Source organism: Danio rerio, chromosome 3 (genome assembly GCF_049306965.1).
Source record: "Danio rerio strain Tuebingen ecotype United States chromosome 3, GRCz12tu, whole genome shotgun sequence".
NCBI lineage: Eukaryota > Metazoa > Chordata > Actinopteri > Cypriniformes > Danionidae > Danio > Danio rerio.
Window position 1 is genome coordinate 2,459,015 of NC_133178.1, and position 17,269 is coordinate 2,476,283.

General features: G+C 38.8%; 1 protein-coding gene and 1 pseudogene across 1 annotated transcript in view; both read left to right on the forward strand.

Annotated features, from left to right (window-relative positions):
• The window catches only part of plbd1a (phospholipase B domain containing 1a), a 364,744-nt gene that overhangs the window by 94,624 nt on the left and 252,851 nt on the right, over positions 1–17,269 (forward strand). The gene's annotated exons all lie outside the window — the stretch shown is intronic.
• Positions 4,539–5,946, forward strand: LOC108182926 (NAD(P)(+)--arginine ADP-ribosyltransferase 2-like; annotated as a pseudogene).

The window sequence follows — 17,269 nt, forward strand, 5'->3', positions numbered from 1 at the left end:
ATTGCTGACATACTGTACAGTTAAGATCATAATTATTTGCCCTGTTAAATTTTAATTATTTCATATTTTCCCCCTAATTTCTGTTTAATGGAGAGCAGATTTCTTCAACACATTTCTAATCAAAATAGTTTTAATTACTCATCTCTAATCACTGATTTATTTTCTCTTTGCCATGATGACAGTAAATAATATTAGACTAGATATTCTTCAAGACACTTCTATACAGCTTAAAGTGACATTTAAAGGCTTCACTATGTTAATTAGGGTAAAGTTAGGGTAATTAGGCAAGGTATTATATAACTGTGGTTTGTTCTGTAGACAATTCAAAACTAATATTGCTTAAAGGGGCTAATAATATTGACCTTAAAATGGTGTTTAAAAAATTAAAAACTGCTTTTATTCTAGCCGAAATAAAACAAATAAGACTTTCTCCAGAAGAAAAAAATATTATCAGACATACTGTGAACATTTCCTGAATCTATTAAACATAATTTGGGAAATATTTAAACAAAAAAAAAAAACTTAAGAAGGCTAATAATTCTGACTTCAACTGTACATATGGTGGGTACAGAAAGTATTCAGACCCCTTACATTTGTCACTGTTGTGTTGCAGCCAATTGCTAAAATCATTTAAGTAAATTTTCTCCTCATGAATGTTCGTACAGCGCCACACATTGACAGAAACACACAGAACTGTTGACATTTTTGCAGATTTATTAAAACAGAAAAACTGAAATATCACATGCTCCTCAGTATTCAGAGCCTTTGCTGTGACCCTTATATATTTAGCTCAGGTGCTGTCCATTACTTCTGACCCTCCTTGAGATGGTTCTACACAGTGGCGCAAAAAGGGGGTATGCAGTATATGCGGCGCATAGGGGCGCCACACATGGGGGGGGGGGGGGGGCGCCATTGTGCCAAAACTATTTTTTAAATAATCCTTATTAAAAGTTAATTAATAAAAATAAATAATTATGCTTTGTTAAAAAACATTATTTTGCATTTTATACAAATATAACATTGTTATTGTTTAATTCAAAATCATTTAACACAATAACATGCAGTCACACAGCCTAAATTGTTTATGTAGATGTAACTGTTTAGATTTGTTTTTATTTTTATCAAAATAAACTGTCAAATCATACATAATGTCAAAAGTTATAAGGTTAATCTGAAAATTTGTCTTCATTTATTATTAATTAATTAAATTATTAGTTTGCCAAAATAAGAGGGATCACACAAAATTTGAACCCGCATACCCCTCAGTAAATGTGTAGTTGCGCCCCTGGTTCTACACCTTCATCTGAGTCCAGCTGTGTTTGATTACACTGATTGGACTTGATCAGAAAAGCCACACATCTGTCTATATAAGACCCTACAGCTCACAATACATGTCAGAGCAAACGACAATCAGGAAGTCAAAGGAACTGCCTGAAGAGCTCAGAGACAGAATTGAGGCAAGGCACAGATCTGGCCAAGCTTACAGAAACATGTCTGCTGCACTTCAGGTTCCCAAGAGCACAGTGGCCTCTATAATCCTTAAATGGAAGACAGTTGGGATGACCAGAACCCTTCCTAGAGCTGACTATTCGGCCAAACTGAGCTATCAGGAGAGAAGAGCCTTGGTGAGAGAGGTCAAGAAGAACCCAAAGATCACTGTGACTGAGCTCCAGAGATTCAGTCAGGAGATGGGAGAAAATGTAGAAAGTCAACTATCACTGCAGCCCTCCACCTGTCCGCAGAGTGGCCTGACAGAAGCCTCTCCTCAGTGCAAGACAGGACTCTAAGATGGTAAGAAATAAAATTCTCTCGACTGATGAGACCCAGGTAGAACTTTTTCGCCTTAATTCTAAGCGGTAGGGGTGTCAAAATTTATTGTTTCTTTCAATTCGGTATCGGTTCAGTAATAATCATAACCGGTTATTACTGACGTCATTTACCTCATATGCGCTCTGTCGCGAGGGAGGCGATCGCGAGTATTTACAGAGATTTAACTACTTAAAACTCATAAACTGTGCACAATTTCACTGTGTGAGTTTGCTGGATCAGTCTTTCACTGACAGATACAACAAAAGCCCCTATTTCACTGAGATCGAGAGAGTGTGAGTAGCCTACTCCATTTCTCTCTCTCTCTCTCTCTCTCTCTCTCGCTCTGTCTCTCTCTCTTTCTCTTACACACACAGTGGCCCATTTGACCTGCTGGCGTGGCTTTTCTTCTCCTCTCGGCTGTTTTACAGCGTTACTTTTGCATCCAGAAACGAGCGCGTGTCTGCAGAGTTTTCTCCACCGTGTCTATCATGCATCAGCTGTGAGATCGCCGCTGCCGTCTTGCGCTTATCAGCATCACTCATCTGTGAAGAGCGCAGCGCGCAAGAGCCAATCGCAACCGTTTTTTTTTTTTGAGGGTGTGACCAATCAAAGAGGTGTAAGAGAACTAGACAAGGATCAGAAATTGAGCTGGATATTTATATTTGTTTATATTATTTGTTAAATGCTCGTTTTGTGTAATGTTACAGTTTATATTTCTGACTGTTTGTATTAAATTACAAAATTGATTTACATATAGTTTATAAATATAAATATATTCCTACATTTTAATACAAGAACTGCTGCTGTGAAGAAAATATAAAACTGTGTATGGAAAGCATCGTCAATGCACCGTGATGCACCGAGATATCGAAATGAACCGAATCGATGGCATGATAATCGTAACCGAACCGAACCGTGAGACTAGTGTAGGTTCACAGCTCTACTAAGCGGTATGCGTAGAGAAAAGCACTGCTCATCACCTGTCCAATACAGTCCCAACAGTGAAGCAGTGGTGGCAGCATCATGCTGTGGGGGTGTTTTTTAGCTGCAGAGACAGGACGAGTGGTTGCAATCGAGGGAAAGATGAATGCAGCCAAGTACAGAGATATCCTGCAAAACCCTCTCCAGAGTGCTCAGAACCTCAGACTAGGCCAAAGGTTCACCTTCCAACAAGACAATAGCCGCGTTTCCATTGTCACATCCGTGATCACCTACAGCCAATGAGAGAGCGGCATTCACTAGTGTGTGTACCTGCAGGCCAGCAGGATGCTGGGGGAGAAGTTTAAAGCGCTCATTTTTAGTTTATTTGGACCCAAGAAATGAAGGAAAAACTAGTGTGAATTTGGCAGGAGCACTCGTAATATCACAACTGGGTCAAACAGTAAAAAAGTTGAGGAGAATTGGTTTATTCTCTTCAAAAGCCTGTTGAGCAAATATGTACATTTTCTAAAGCTAAAGTTCTGTTTTTCCATTATGTAGTCATTAACTTAAGATATACTACGTGACCTTGCGTTGTTTCCATGTCACTTCTCACATGTGTTTGGTGGTGAGATGTAGTTTGGACAAAGTTGTTGGCGATTCTTCCTATTATAAAGTCATGCAGTGTGAACTCTCCTGTCGTCGATCCATCTTGCAGTGTAAACAAAGCAGCGACAGATCACAAGCCCAGATAATCATGCAGTGTGAAAACATCTGTGACACGACTACTTTGAAAATCCTGCAGTCTGAACTCGACATTAGGTGTTTTAAGCCAGTTTAATATGTAAGGTTAATTTGATTCAGCTTAACGTTAAGGCAGCCAGTACTTTCCCTACAGAAAAATCCAGCCTAAACCAGCCTAGGCTGGTTGGCTGGTTTTAGCTGGTTGACCAGGCTGGTTTTAGAGGGGTTTTGGCCATTTCCAGCCTGGTCTTAGCTGGTCAGGCTAGGAAATGACCAGCTAAATCCAGCTAAAGCCAGCTTGACCAGCCTAGCCAGGCTGGGAGTCCAGCCAAAACCAGCTATGTCCAGCTTAAACCAGGCTGGTCAAGCTGGTTTTAGCTGGTCATTTTCTAGCCTGACCAGCCAAGACCAGGCTGGAAATAGCAGGAAACCAGCCTGAAAATGGCCAAAACCCCTCTAAAACCAGCCTGGTAAACCAGCTAAAACCAGCCAACCAGCCTAGGCTGGTCTAAGCTGGATTTTTCAGCAGGGTTTACAGTGTAGGTATTTTTTACCTAAAGGTATTATTAAAATATGGATATATTCCTGTTGAAATGTGAAACAACCGTCTGTCTTCCATTTTAATTGAGAATATGCTTCTGTATATTAATCATATGGTGATCTCTGTTGAGTTGCAACTAATGTGAGCTGAAACAAACCTGTTAAAAGCTAATTTACATATATAAATATATTTTCATTAGCCTTAGTCTGTGTGGTGTGAAACCACACACACATATAGAGCTCAGAGGTGTTGCGTTATGATTAAAGTGTTTAGTTGAGCTAAATGCATCAAGATCACACTTCAAAACACACACAAACACGCATTAATAATGTACATATAAGACAACTTACAAAGTCTGAAGGGTCGTTATTGTCAGACAGCAAGAGGCATTACTCATCTGATCTTCTTGCTCTTGAAAACGACACTGAATTTGAGGAAAACACCAGAATCACAGGTGATTTTTAATCTTGAATATATTATTCAAATCTTATAGACATATTCATGCTGACATGTGAATCAACCGCTTGTCTTCCAGCACAGTATTGAGAGGGATTTGTCAGAATGGAGATGTTGAGGATCACTGAAGCTCTTCTCCTGATGTTAGCAGCTCTTCTCCAGGTGAGATTGAGTTTCAGAGTTAATATCACAGATATGAATATTCATGATCCCTGCTGAAAAATCCAGCTTAAACCAGCCTAGGCTGGTTGGCTGGTTTTAGCTGGTTGACCAGCCTGGTTTTAGAGGGGTTTTGGCCACTTCCAGGCTGGTTTCCAGCCATTTCCAGCCTGGTCTTAGCTGGTCAGGCTGGGAGATGACCAGCTTGACCAGCCTAGCCAAGCTGGGAGTCCAGCCAAAACCAGCTATATCCAGCTTAAACCAGGCTGGTTTAGCTAAGACCTGGAAACCAGCCTGGAAATGACCAAAACCCCTCTAAAACCAGGCTGGTCAACCAGCTAAAACCAGCCAACCAGCCTAGGCTGGTTTAAGCTGTATTTTTCAGCAGGGCTGTGCTCATTCTGCTCATCATTTCTGCAGGATCACACCAGTGCCGCTGCAGAAGCACAGGATTATCCTCTGGATATGGCGCTGAACTCAGTGGACGATCAATTCTCCATCTGCAGAGCCAAAATGTCACGTCTGGTGGAGAAAACATATCTGAAAGAGGAAAGATCGAACTCAAATAGATTTAATGAGCTTTGGCAAGTAGGTGAACAGAAAGCGGTGCGTGTTTGGAATTTTCTCAGAAGGTTTAAGAAGAAACATTCGATTGCCATCTATGTTTATACGTACGCTAGTGGGGATATTAATAAGGTTGTATATCCTCAATTCAATGAAGACACTCGTAATGGCAAACAGAACTACATAGACAAGAGATACAGATGGTATTCACTTTACTTTCTGTTGACTGATGCCGTTCAGATTCTAAGAAAGGAGCAAAAAAACAAGTGCTATGACACTTTCAGTGGTACAAAATCAACATTTAATCTCCACAAGTCTAAGGAAATTCGCTTTGGCTCGTTTACATCCTCATCTAGTAATAAAGATCAAGCGAAACGGTTAGGCAAAGGTTTTGTGTTTTGAGATCAACACTTGTGAGGGCGCTGATGTGGCTAAATATTCATTCGCTGGTTATGAACAAGAGGTGCTGATTCCTCCATATGAGAAGTTTACAGTCACCGCTGTCTTGACAAAAACAGATGACCAAACTCTCTGGTGTGAAACTGTGTATAAACTGAAGCGCTCTGGGAAAAGAAGTGATCTGGACTGTGCTCTGTTCAAGAAAAATACACTCTTTCCCCAAACTCATGACCCAGCTAACAGGGGTACTATTATAATTCCATTGTAATGTTTCTACTGGAAACTTTAGGGAAACATTCTAACAACATTAGTTTAATGTGATTGGTGATTGTAATTGGAAATAACATTTTAAATAACGCTCAGAGAAAACTGTAACGTGATGCAAAAGTTTTTTCACAAACAACAATGTTAGTAACTGTTAAAAACGTAAAAATAAAAACATTTTGAATATAAAAGCCTTCCACAATAATGATTTTATAACTTACTGAGAACGTTTGGGAAACAGTCTTACAACTATTAATGTGAATTGAATGTTCTAATGATGTTTTAAATGACGCTGTTTAATATAACATCTGACTGAAATATTTGTATAACTGTTACATTACGCAGTGTTTGAATGTGTTATTGTGTTTGGTTTCTGTTCTCTCTCTCTCTCTCTCTCTCTGTCTGTTCCTGATACCTGTTTCTCAGCTAGGTGTGGAGGAGAGGAGGTTGATTGATTGCACCTGCTGCTCGTTGCCCGAGCTTAAAAGCTTGCCCGTTGCAAGCCACATTGAAGCTTGCTTTTATAGTGTGGTCTCTCTCCTGCCTGGTTGTTTTGTTCAAAGTTTATTAGTTGCTGTTGTGCTTAACTTGTTGAAGTTAAATTCTGTTGTATAAGCTTTTGAAGCCAGTTAAACTCTGCTTTTAAAAATTAGTGGTGGGCAAAGCGAGGCTTCGTGAAACACTGAAACAGTCGAAGCAAATGTGTCGAAGCTTCGAAACGTTTCGAAACCCCACTCTACAGTGACATCTAGTGGTCATTTTTATGTATTGCACTGAAACAGCTTCAACAAAGAACAGGTAAACAAATTGAGGCATTAAACCCCACTTTGTATACTTGATCCTTCAAGTAATTTAGTACAGTGGTTTAGGTGTCAGCCTACCATGTGAGGATAGTAGGTTTGAAGTCAGCCTGATATAGTTGTTTTGAAATGCTTTAAAACCAGTTGGTAATGCTTTGCTCTTGAATCGTTTTGTTTCAACATTGGTCTGATATCCGAATAAACAATTTGTGAATAAATATGTCTTGTTTTGGTCTTAAAACAGGGTTGTTGCTAGATCAGAAACTGTGTCTGTTATTAATGTCTACCCAAACTCTAAACTCAACCAGACTGTAAAAATATCAATTGTTGTTTTACAGTGTTACAAAAATGATGCTAAATTGATGGCGTAACTGCAGCTGTATCCTATTTAGGCTACACAAAACAGAAACATGATTAAAATACATAAAACCATGATTTCAGAATATTTGTACAAGTCGGGATTCAAACCCAAAACATCATGCAAAGCACAAAAACAGCATGCACATGCACAGTCCTCTAGGCCATATAAAACAGAGAATTTCAAGACCTTGGCAGTGAAATGGAGATTCACCAGGTCTCGAAACGTTTCTAAGCTGATCGATACTTTGAATCGCTTCAGTCACGTGACCAGGTGTTTCGAAACACTTTAGTCATGTGACTTGGGTGCTTCGGATCATGCTTCGGTGCAGTGTTTCGAAACACTTGCGCTTCGGGATCTCGACACTGAGTCGAAACATCAGTTTCACGTCAGCCATCCCTATTAAAAATTAACTTTGTGTTTGGAAGCTGTAGGGAGGTGTGTGCCATTTTATTTCAAAAACCCTTTTCTCTTGTTTGTTTAGTTAGGGAGTTAGTGTACATTTGTTGTTAATTTAATTTTACTTTGTCAATTTAGACAGTTTTACTCCCTAACTAGCTAGGGTACAGGTGTCAAACTCAGTTCCTGGAGGGCCGCAGTTCTGCACAGTTTAGTTCCAACCTTAATTAAACACACCTGATCAAACTAATTGAGTCCTTCAGGCTTGTTTGAAACCTACAGGTAAGTGTGTTGGAGCAGGGTTGGAACTAAACTGTGCAGGGCTTCGGCCCTCCAGGCTACTTTTTGTTGGTGGTTTTGCCCTTTCCCTCTCCTGAAGTCTATTTTTGCTTCCCAGTTCTGTTTTATTACTGTACTGTCTGTTCATAAATTTTTTAACTTGAATTTGGTGTGTTGTCATGAAGGCAGGGGACTAGATATGCTGGGCAAGTTGGAGGTTCATTCCGCTGTGTGACCCCTGGTGTCCGTTCTTTGATGTTGTCATAGCAACAGTTCTGCTAGGTCAAACCTGATCGGGAGCAGGTTCAATTCATATAAACAGGATTAGATCGGCTCAGTTCAAGCAAAGATAATACAGAAAGTATGTTCTGAATTCTGATATTTTCTTAGTTATATACACTTGGGAAAATGGTACATAAATTTTTAAATATATATAAAGTTATAGTCATTAATAAAATAAATAAAGTTATACATATTAATAAAACGTATGCAATCTGCACCCTCGAAATGAAAGTAGAAAGACTGCCACCTGGTGGTGCAAAGAGAAAACTTATTGATATGAACTTTTTAGATCGCTTTAGTACAAATTGTGTATAATAGAAATGCAGAATATGTGACTTTTTTTTTTTTTAAAGCAATAATACATTTATGCAGTCATAAACATGTTTTGATAGTTAATATGCCGCTGATTTGATGCTTCACAAAAGTTGCAGACGCCTTTACCAATACCGAAATGCTTTTGTAAAAGACCAGTTATTCTTTACACCGATTAAAAAACGGCTACTATAATAAAGAAAACCTTTTCTAAATGTAGAACTAAATACACTGATTTGCATTGAAATACATGATGAATACACTTGTCACATGAAAGTGTAAAGCCTGCAGCTCACAACAAATGTGGAAGGTTATTGCGTGTCATATTTAACAAGCCGTTCACTGCTTATTTGATGTAAATTTGCTCACATGGATAATTGAATATTAATCAGATGATGTCATTACGCTGCTGTGCCGTCAGCCAATCATTGCATTGCTGATCATGATTTCGAGGATGGATAGATCTGTCCTTCACAACAAACGCAGCGATCTCAGATCAGTTCATCCAGACATTCTAATCTGATTAGCGAACTTGTTTGAAGAACCAAATTAGCGTGAGATCAGTTATCAAGATTAAAAGATCCAGGATCTGCCAAATCATCTTAGATCATTTAAGCGAGGTACGAAGAACAAACCCCTGATGAATAAAAAAAAACTAAGACAAAGGAGAATGAATAAATAATGCTCTGAGAACATTGATATTAGATGAGACATCATGAAAACATTATGAATGTTATTATAATCAAAAAAGAACATGAATACATCGTCTAATAAAACTTGATGTATTGAACATTCTAAGAAAATTCATAAAAATGATGTTGTGTAACCCAATGGGAACGTTTGTAGCTAAAAATTGTGCACAGTTAATAGCTTGTTTGTTTTTATTCTTCTCTGTCGGAATGTTTGTATTAGTAGCAGCTACTGCCTCTTTAAGAGGAGTCCTCATTTGAGAGTCACTCAGGATAAAAATTTAATTTACAGTCTAAAAAATCCCCGGAAAACACGTACATGTAGGTCTACAAGACCTCTTTTAAGTAGTGTTTAGTCTGTAAATCCTCTGCTGTGTGGGTACCAGAGTCAGACAATATAAATGAATTCATCTTATCTACTTCCATGAAATGAGTCTATATAGATGAAATGGGGTTTTAGTGCCCTCTTGCGGTTGATCCTGTATATCGCACAACATTTTAGTGTTTTGTCCATTTGCGCTTACCGTAGTTTACAGAAAGCGAGGGAAACAGGTAAGCGCACCTCTGTGCTCTCTCTCTTGTAAACAGATTATTATAAGGTAATGTAAGTGTTTAATATCATTTCTGCCATTGTAGGGGAGTTTGCTGTGAGAATAATACACTCTACTACATGTTTTGTATTCTTAATGTTGAATTTGGCGATGGTTGAGGTGTTTTGCTAACTAAAATGGCACGTTGGTAATGCATTTGAATGTTGTATACGAGATCCCAACAACAGTGAGCTTTCTGTGTTTCCCTTTCTGAGAGAGCTGAATGTAAATCTGCAATATCTGCTGAACTGTGCGCTTGCGTTTTCTCTCTGATGTCTTGTTAAGTATTTTACTATATTATGCTTTTGAATTGAAGGAAATGTTTAGTTTCTGCTGTAGTTTTACAGAAAGCGAGTGAAATATTAGAGAGCTGAATGTAAATCTGCAATATTTGTGCTGTGCATTTGTGTCTTCTCTCAGAAAATACGTGACACAGAGAATAAACCAGAAGTTTTCTACAATGGTGGTTGTCTTCTTTCACTGGGTGCAGATTTAGATGATTGTGGACGGGTGTTTGGCTGATGTAACACTCTGCTGAAAAAAACAACAGCCTAAACCAGCCTAGGTTTTAGGCTTAGCTGGTTTTAGAGGGGTTTTCAGCCTTTCCACAGCCTGGTCTTAGCTGGTCAGGCTGCAAGATGAACGGCTTGACTAGTCTAGTTTAAGCTGGACATAGCTGTTTTGGCTGAGCTCCCAGCCTGGCTAGGCTGGTCAAGCCTGTAAATGGCCAAAACCACTCTAAAACCAGGCTGGACGAAGTAAACCTGGCTAGGCTGGTTTAAGCTGGTTTTTGTCAGCAGGGTGTACACTCAAAATAAACACCTTTTGCTGCAAACTACTTGAAAAAACACAATTCTTGCCTAATTTTTTGGACAACCTAATTGTTTTATGTTCAATCCACTTAAATTAGTAAAAAAATACGATAAATGATTTGTGTGGACACAGCATAAAAGAAATGTGTTGAACTCAACAGTTTTACATTGTGCAGGGATCTGATAAGCCTCTTATAATTGTCTGTTTTACTAAATACTATATTTTTGTTGCTCGTTTAAACTTTTCAGCTGAATCGGCACAATTGTTGAGGAGTTTTTGGGACAACCTTTGTGTTTTATGTTTAATGTACGTCTACTACGCCACTTATATTAAAATTGATATTTTCAAGGTATATCACGGTTTGGAAAAGTCAAGGTCTAATGTCAGTTTTCTGCTATACTGTTTCTAAGGTGTTTGAGATTTTTTTTATTTACATTTTTGTTTGTTTTTTTAGGACAGCAGTATCTACAGCAGTAAAGACCTCCAAAGATGCCGTTTTAAATTGTAATAAAATCAGCATTTTTGAAACAAATGAAGATAGCAGAAGTTAATAATTAATTTGAATGATTTAGCCTGACATGTTAACTGCTCCAAAATATTATAAATGTTTCCCAAAATAAAATATATTGTGTACAAATGGGGAAAAAGTTTAGCTTTTTTACTCAGACATTTAAACAGATTATATTTTAGAGCAGTGATCACAATACCGTGAAACCGTGATGTTTATATCCAAGGTTATCATACCGTCTTCTTAATCTTATGCCTAGCTCTACCCCCAACCTGGAGGACCAGGGCACACACACCCGCCTCCAATGACCGAGTTTATAATTTGACCATTTTTTAAAAATTATGTCATCAAAAATTGTGAAAGTAGCTGATAGAGAAAGGCTTTAAGACAAATTAATCTTTACTTATTCACTAACTCTGTCTGAGGAAATGAGCTGGCCAGTTTGTTTGTCTATAGGGTTTATACAGAAATGGTAAAAATATATATTTTTGTTGCATTAAAAAGTGTGGTTCTGATCACCATCCGACAATTTTCAGCAAAAATGATCCTTAATGTCACAATGCAGTATTTGAACCTCACAATTTAATAGAAAATGAAGCAAATGACTGCAAAACACTCCTCTTAAACAAAAAAACACCCCATCAATGTGCTTGCTACAGGCCTGTATGTTTATAAAAAACTAGTTTTATTATCATAAGCTGCGTCCCAACTGGCACACTATGTACTTATGCACTTACACACTCAACAGGATAGTATATGTATGTACCCTAGTAGCAAAGAATTCTGGCCCAGATTTGGCAAAAAGCTGGCACAGCAGGCATTTATTCGGCACTGGCATACAGCATGTGGGCCAAACATGGCCCGGGTTTGGCAGAGGTGGCACAGTCTAATGCGGCACACAAGATTTGGGCCAGATGAAAAATGTAGTATTTGGCCCAGATTTAAAAATGTGATAAGTGGGCCATGTGAGTTTGGCCAGTCTTGACCCACATTTAAAATACACTAAAATCATTTTTGAGTAAAGAAAAAAAATTCTACCTATCAGGTCACTTTGAGAAAAAGCGTGCCCATAGTGTGCCTAACGCTTCATGGGTTTATCAATTTCATTGCAATCGTGACACACCAACCTATCTGACCCAGTTCAGACCCAGTTATGAGTTATGAACTTGGCTGAGACTTGGCCCAGATATGGTCTGTGTTTGGCCCTTGTCTGGAAGCCAGATTTGGTCCAGTCATGTACCGTAATTCACTGCGGCATGTGTGCCAAGCAAAACCTGATTGTGTGGGCCAGAGCTGGGCCAGAGAAATTTTGCTATGTGGGTAGTGTCGTCCCAAATGGCACACTTATGTTTTTTTTTACTATAATCACTCTCGTAGGAGAATTTTGCTTTCACCATCCAAATCAAATAAAGTTATCTAACATGTGCGTCCGATAGCTTCGCCCCTTCCGCTACATAAGCAAACCTGCGGTGGTTGAGTGTGTGAAGTGTCCATCATTACACACTTCATTTTAGCGGCTGAATGAGGGCATCATCCGGGTAATTAAAGTGCACTTAATTATTTTTAGAGTTTTCAGTGTGAACGCACTACTTGCACTATTTATACTACAAAAGTGGCGTAGAATAGTGCATAAGTATCCAATTTGGGACGCAGCTATACATTTTACAAGTTTTTTTTTTTGTAATTCTGTGTTTGACCACTGGGTGGAGTGCTGTTCTTAATAACACACAGGAAGAGTCACATACTGTTGGTGAGTGATCAAGAGCAACACATTTTTGGACCATGACCATGGGAAATATTGGCACTTTATGACATGGTGCGTTATCCTGCTGGAAGTAGCCGTCAGAAGATGGAGACACTGTGCTCATAAAGGGATGGACATGGTCAGCAACAATACTCAGGTAGGCTGTGGCGTTGACACAATGCTCAATTGGTTCTGATGGACCCAAAGTGTGCCAAGAAAATCTCCCCCACACCATAACACCACCACCACCAGCCTGAACCGCTGATACAAGGCAGGATGAATCCATGCTTTCATGTTGTTGATGCCCAATTCTGACCCGACCATCCGAATGTGTCAGCAGAAATGGAGACTCATCAGAGCAGCAACGTTTCTCCAATCTTCTATTGTCCAGTTTTGGTGAGTCTGTGTGAATTGTAGCCTCAGTTTCCTGTTCTAAGCTGACAGGAGCGGCACCCGGTGTGCTCTTCTGCTGCTGTAGTCCATCTGCCTCAAGGTTGGACATGTTGTGTGTTCAGAGATGCTCTTCTGCAGACCTCGGTTGTGGCGAGTGCTTATTTGAGTTACTGTTGCCTTTCTATCAGCTGGAACCAGTCTGGCCATTCTCCTCTGACCTCTGGCATCAACAAGGCATTTGCGCTCACAGAACTGCCGCTCACTGGATATTTCCTCTTTGTCAGACCATTCTCTGTAAAGCCTAGAGATGGTTGTGCGTGAAAATCCCAGTAGATCAGCAGTTTCTGAAATACTCAGAGCAGCCCGTCTGGCAGCAACAACCATGCCATGTTCAAAGTCTCTTAAATCCCCTTTCTTCCCCATTCTGATGCTCACTTTGAACTTGTCTTGACCATGTCTACATGCATTGAGCTGCTGCCATGTGATTGGCTGCTTAACGAGCAGTTGGACAGGTGTACCTAATAAAGTGGCCGGTGAGTGTAGTTCATTAAGTGAACTGACGCCTCTGGAGCCTCTGCTGATGTTCAATCTCAGGAAGTTCAGCAGATGCAGACGAGAGGTTAAAAATAAGGCCGAGTTTCCTTCTGCTCGTCAGTTTGAGTCTCCAGGGATTCGATCAGTGATTCATTCTCTCCTACATGACTGATGGAGAAGTGAAACCGCGCTGTTTTCTGTCAGCTCTCTGCTCAGTTTTCTCAGTGATGGAGAAGAAGCAGTGTCCTGCTGGATCTCGCTGGGACTCTCTGCTCGGAATATGCCATTCCCACGATGCACTGGGACCAACAGGTGAGTGCTGGATATGTCTGATTAACCAGGTTGAGTGGAGGTATCAGATGTTCATCATTTATTAGTATGCCTTGTTCATACACACTTATAAGGGCTCTCTAATGAGCGTGTGGGAACCCTTTACTATACACTGAGGTAAAGTTAGTTTTAGATTTGCACATTGGTTCATTTTAACGCTCCTTATATTGTTTACTGCACTATACACTGCAAAAAAGATTTTTTGTCTTATTGCTAGTCTAAATATCTAAAATTTCTTATATCAAGAAGCATTTTCTAGACAAGCAAAACAAATAGTCTTGTTTTGAGAAATAAAATGCCAATATTAAGTTTTTCCTTAAAACAAGCAAATTAATCTTGTTTTTTCTTTTGACGTTAGATTATTTTGCTGACCCCATTGGCAGATTATTTTGCTTGTTTTACGGAAAAACTCACTTAATATTGGCCTATTATTTCTCAAAACAAGACAGTATGTTTTGCTTGTCTAGAAAATTCTTCTTGATTTAGGAATTGTTAGAGTACTAGAAACAAGACCAAAAATTTAAGTAAGAACAGCATTTTTTTTTTGTAGTGTACTCTGCATATTGTGTCTGAAATTGCTTGTAAATATGACTTAATAACCAACATTAGCACTATTTACTCCACTGTGAGCAATGTTGTACTTTAATAATCATTGGCTGCTAGTTTGATTTCCCTATTTCCGATTAGCAAATATGTTTCTGAAGTGATATTATTAAGGAGAGAGCAAATGTGCCAATATAAAATCAACTCTACTCCAGTTATGCGACACTTTTAAAAAGTAAAAGCTAATTCGACTTGTTACAATTAAATAAATTAAGTTGGACGAACTTATTTTATGACTGTTTTCAGTGACTCGCAGCAAGAAGGTCGCTGGTTCGAGTCTCGGCTAGGTCAGTTGGCATTTCTGTGTGGAGTTTGCATGTTCTCTCCGTGTTGGCGTTGGTTTCCTCCGGGTGCTCAGAAACCCCTGGGCCCGGTTTTTCAAAAGTAATCCACTAGGATTTTGGATAAGGGATTGGATCAAATCTTGAAAATGGGTTTTTCAAAAGAAAAACGGATTACATAATCGGATTAGATCACGTAATCCAATCTTGGTTTTGATCCGGATCAAACCTTTAGTTTGGTTTTTTCAGACCTTTTTTGTAGGATCTGGATCACTTTGATCCAAAAAACCTGAATTAAACTGATCCCATCAGAAGTTTAGCGTGGATTTCATGCCTAAAATGTAAGGAAAACTTAAAAAATGTGTTAAATAATACTATTTTTGGATCATGCAGTATCTTACGAGATATACTATTTATTCATAAGGTTTTAATTTTATTTGTTCATCTGTCAGGCTATAGTGATTATTGGCTTTAACGTATTCAGCCTTTCAGTAGAGGCCTACAGCAAAGTAGAAAGAGTTTGGCCTCATAAAATAATCCCCCAAACAGCTGTCAAAACTGACCAAAAACAATCAATTTTATTCAGTCACTAATTTATATATATTCATCACAATGGAAAATATTTTTGTGTTTAGATTATTTATTAGTGATGCATGCAATCCGATGTTGCTTTGAAAAACTGGCTCAAAAAGTAAGCTGGATTACCTGATCACGGATCGCAAAAACAGGATTACTAAATCTGGATCAATTTTATCCGGATTAAACCTTTTGAAAAACCGGGCCCTGATGTTTGTTTGTTTGTTTGTTTGTTTGTATACTTTATTGTCCCTCAAGGGGAAATTTTCTGTAGACTCACCCAGCACTTCATCAGGTTCTGACACAATAACAATTTAAAAGAATAAGCCAACATGCAAAAGAATTACACACACTATTGTTCAGTGTTCAATAGTCGGATTGACACTGGAATAAAAGAGTTCTTGAATCTGTTTCGTTTCCAGAGGAAAGTTCTGTATCTTCTTCCAGAAGGTAAAAGTTCGTAAGGTGGGAGAAGTACATGAGATGGGTTACTTACAATTCTTTTCGCTTCATATAGGATGCATTGCTCGTAGAGTGTTTGTATACTAGTAAAAGTTTCAGATCCTATTAGTTTCGTAGCATTTACAGAAGGATTGCCATACCATGTAGATAGACCATACCTGATAACTCTTTCAAACACAGCTTGATAAAATAAGTACATGATTTTACTTATTAACACCACAAAACCATAACCTTCGTAGAAAATACAGTCTTTGGCGAAGCTTTTCACAGATCCAGTTCACATGAGTGTCCCATGTTAGAGACCGGTCTATGTGAATTCCCAAATACTCATAAGACTGCACCTGAGTGATTTCTTTTTTTTTTTTTTTGTAATTCAGTTTTTTATTTCCGAAAGTGAGAATATTCAATTTTTACAATCAGATAACAAAATACTTTTAACAGATATAACCCCATATATATTCCCTACCCCCCCCCACCCCATTATACGCACATCAGGAAACACAGAATAACTATAGTTTAGACCAAGCTGTCAGATAATTTCCATTAAGTTGTCATCCGTAGCATCAGATGAGGGTTAAGTGTCCAAGATTTCTTTGACGTTGCATATGTAGATTTTCCATGCCGTAAGAATGTCCACCCTGGCATGGTTGATCCGTGCTGATGACAGTTCCAGATACAGTATTTCCAATTATAAATGTAACCAGTGCTTATCTGAGAGATCATGAGGAGGTTTCCACCTTTGTACCAACATTTTCTTTGTAGCAGTTGAAGCAGCTAACCAAAATTTACGGACCTTTGCATTTAAGGGAAATTGAGAGTTATCATTCAATAGTAACAGTACAGGATCTTTGGGGAAACAAATTTTTGTAACTTTAAATAAAATGTCCAGCACCGAATCCCAAAGTTTTTGTACCTCCGAACATTCCCACATCATATCCAGAACTCTCGGGAAACTGTAAACCCTCTGAGTGATTTCTTGATTATGTACAAACTCTGGTAAATGCTCGACAACACACTTGGGATCAAAGATTATTTCCTTAGTTTTTTTTTTTGTATTTATTTTTAAAAAGTTTTCATCACACCACTCAACAAATTAATCAATTTCAGAAAAATAGACAGAAACAGGATCTTGTTTGTTTAGCAAGCTTAAAATTACCATATCGTCTGAATATTTAACAATAAGATTCTGTTAGTGCCTGCTAGTGTAATGGAGACCAGCTAGTGTGTGCTGTGCATGTAAACCTCACTCCTTTGACCTCTAAAGGTGCTCTAGCGACACATGCTAGAGGCTATGGTCTTTAGCCTCCTTGTTGGAGCAACCAACTCCCATGTGGAAGGTCGCCGGTTCGAAACCAGCTTGGAGGGGGTTGGGTGGCGTAGAACCGGTGGGGTTACATTGGTGCCGTGACCCGGATGGGAGTGAGGTTTAGGGGGGTGTGTGTAACGGAGGCCAGCTAGTAGG